The sequence below is a fragment of the Rhincodon typus genome, chromosome 13 (assembly GCF_021869965.1).
Source record: "Rhincodon typus isolate 14 chromosome 13, sRhiTyp1.1, whole genome shotgun sequence".
NCBI classification, from domain to species: Eukaryota; Metazoa; Chordata; class Chondrichthyes; order Orectolobiformes; family Rhincodontidae; genus Rhincodon; species Rhincodon typus.
Window position 1 is genome coordinate 24,622,361 of NC_063344.1, and position 3,543 is coordinate 24,625,903.

The 3,543-nt window shown below is 39.8% G+C and overlaps 1 long non-coding RNA gene across 1 annotated transcript in view; it reads left to right on the top strand.

The window, feature by feature from the left end:
* Positions 1-3,013, top strand: part of LOC125484738 — a 43,820-nt gene extending 40,807 nt beyond the window's left edge. The window contains exon 2 of the long non-coding RNA XR_007263552.1: positions 2,144-3,013. This is a non-coding gene — a long non-coding RNA (uncharacterized LOC125484738). The remainder of the gene's footprint in view (positions 1-2,143) is intronic.
* Positions 3,014-3,543: the final 530 nt, after the last annotated feature.

Here is a 3,543-nt window from a genome sequence, read left to right on the forward strand (position 1 = left end):
CTGTTGAGCTTTTCCAGAAATTTCTGATTTGTTTCCTGATTTACAGCATCCGCAGTTCTTTCATTTTCTAATCCATGCTGCAAGAACCCATTAATTCCAAACATTGTGACATTATCCCCCGACATTGAATGGCATCGCTATCCACTGAATCCCCCAACATCAACATCCTGGGAGTTGACCAAAAACTCAACTAGACTCACCATACAAATTCAATGGCTACAAGAGCAGGTCAGATGCTAAGAAGACAATACTGTAGCAAGTAACTCACTTCCTGATTCCCCAAAGCTGGACACTATCAACAAGGCACATGGAATTCTCCCCACTTGCCTGGATGGGTGCAGCTCCGACAACATTCAAAAAGCTCAACACCATCCAGAACAAAGCAGCCTACTTGAATGGCATCACATCCACAAACATCTGCTCCTTCCATCACCAACGCTCAGTAGCAGCAGTGTGTATTATCTAGAAGATGCACTGCAGAAATTCACCAAAGGTCCTTTCAAAACCCATGACCACTTCTATCTAGAAGGTCAAGGGACCCCTCCAAGCCATTCACCATTCTGACTTGGAAATATATTGCCGTTCCTTCACTGTCACTGGGACAAAACCCAAGAATTCCCTTCCAAAGGGCAATGTGGATCTACCTACAGCACATGGACTGCAGTGATTCAAGAAGGCAGCTCACCACCACCACCTTCTCGAGGGCAATTAGGGATGGGTAATAATTGCTGACCAGCCAGTGTCACCCATGTCCCACAGATGAATACAAAACAACTGCATTATTTCAGTCAAAAATGTTTTACTTATGGGCTTAATAGTTTACGGAGGCGGAAAATAGACAGAAAACTTCACTGCAGCTAATAGCTTTGTACCTGACCTGGGAGTGTGTAATGTTGACACCTAAATGTTTGAAATTGAAAATGTTATGTTCCATTGCACTCATCACCAATTTAAAATCCTGTGTTGTCCATTTTATCATATTCTGTTTTTGACTAAAAAGAAACGCTGAGGGGAAACAGTTCCAAAATGCAGAAGTAAATTCAAAACATTAATCAGCAAAAGTAATTTTTGTTTTATTTGACCTTTTAAATGCAACACAAAACAAGCAAGATCTTTGGGAAGTAACAAATGTGTTAGTCAAAGAAAGACCAGCTGGTCCATTATGATTGTCACTTGATGTTGTGATGTATTGTTTGCCATATCAAGAAAATCCCTATCCCCTAGAGTCATAGAGTTTTACAGCACAGAAAGAGATTTCAGCTTATTATGTCTCCACTGGTCATCAAGCATCTATCAACTCCAGTCCTATTCTCCAGCACTCAGTTTATAGACATATATTCTACAGCATTTTAAGTATTAAATAAAAAATTTCTTAAATGTTGTGATGGGTCCTGCCTTTCCCACCCTTTCAGGCAGTTCCAGAGACTCACCACTTCCTGGATGAGAAAGCTTTTCCTTAAATCCCACCTAATTGTCCTGCCCCTTACCTTCAATCTACACCTCTGGTTTTTGACCCCATTACCAAGGGGAAAGGTTTCTTCCTATCTACATCCCTCACAATTTTGTATTCTTCAATCAGGCCCCACCTTCTCTGGTCTAAAAAAAAGCAACCCCAACCTATTTAGTCTCTTTTCATTGCTAAATCATTCCAGCCAAGGCAACACCCTAGTGAATCACCTCTGTATCCTCTCTAGTGCAATCAGATCCAATAATGTGATGACCAGTACTGCATACAGTAATCCAGTCGGGCCTAATTAACATCTTATAAAGCTGCATCATAAACCCCCTGTTCTTATATTCAAAACCAAGACTGATAAAGGCTAAGATCCCATATGCCTTCTTAACCACCTTATTGATCTGTCCCGTTGCCTTCAAGGATCTGTGGACACACACACCAAGGTCCCTCTGATCCTCTGTAATCCCTAGGGTCCTACCATTTATCAAACAATCTCTTGCCTTGTTGGTCCTCTCAAAATGCATCAGCTTGTGTTTTTCTGGATTAAATTCTATTTGCCATTGTTCTGCCCATCTGAGCAACCCACCCTTGTCATCTGTAGTCGAAGGCTTTCCTCCTTGCTATTTAGTATGCCATCAATTTTCATTGAATCTACAAACTTACTGAATCTTCTTACATTCTGTCTAGATCGTAAATGTGTACAACAAACAGCAAGGGACCCAACGGAACACCACTGGACGCAGTCTTCCAGTCAGAAAAAAAGCATGTTCAACCATCATCCTCCGTCTCCTGCCACTAAGCCAATTTTGGATTGAATCGGCCAATTGATCTGGATCCCATGGGCGCTTATCTTCTTGACCAGTCTCCAATGCGACACTTTGTCAAAAGCCTTACTGAAGTCCATGCAGACTACATCAACTGATCTACCCTCATCTGTAGACTTAGTCAGCTCCTTGAAAATCTTAATTAAAACCAGTCAGACAAGATCTCCCCCTGACAAAACCAAGCTGATTGTCCTTGATGAATCCTTGTCTCTTCAAATCTAGGTTAATCAGTCCCTTCGAATATTTTCCAAAAATATTTCCTGACAATGTATTCTTCCAGGAGAGGTGGAATACCACATCACAAACCCAAGGCTAATTTTTTTTTAAATCTGGAGAATTCCTCCCTGTTTCCTCGCAATGACCGAAAAAAGACCACATTAACCATGACTCCATCAGGACACTTCAGGTCAAATGAAGAGTCATACTGGATCCAAAATGTTAACTCTCTTTCTCTCTCCACACATGCTAATAGACCTGCTCAGTTTCACCAATATTTCCAGGGCCAATTTCCTAACTACTCAGGACTGCAGATTATCAGGCTTTGGGGAATTTGTCACCCTTTAATCCCTCTAATTTGACATTAACTTAATACATTAATTTTATTTCCTTATTAATACTGATTTCCTTCAATTCCACTCTCTCACTGGACCATTGGTTCCCTCACATTTCTGGGCAGTCGTTTGTGCTTTATTTTGTAAAGACAGAATCAAAATATATTTCAATTCATCTACCATTTCATTGTTCCTGGTTATTGTACTCCAGCTTCTGATTGTAAGGGACCTAAATTGGTCTTTACTAATCATTTTCTCTTCACATATTTATAGATGCTATTATTTTCAGTTTCTATGTTCCCTGCAATTTTACCTTCATATTCCCACTCTTGATCAAAATTTTTGTCCTTTTTCACTCAATTCTGAAATGCTCCCGATCCTCAGGCTTACAGCTTTTTATATGTCTCCTCTTTGGATCTAACACTACCCTTCGTTTCTTTGTAAGCAATGGTTGAGCCACATTTCCTCTTTTAATTTTGCGCCAGCCAGGATTGAATAATTGTAATTCACACATTCTTTAAATATTAACCATTGTCTATCCACCATTAACACTTTGAGAAAGATTCTCCACTCTATCTATGACAATTCATTCCTCATACCTTTGTAGTTCCCTTTATTTAGATTCAAGACCCTGGTTTCAAATTTGACTATTTCACTCCCCATCTTTATTAAGAATTTTAATATATTATGGTTCCTGTAGAAATAGTGTCAG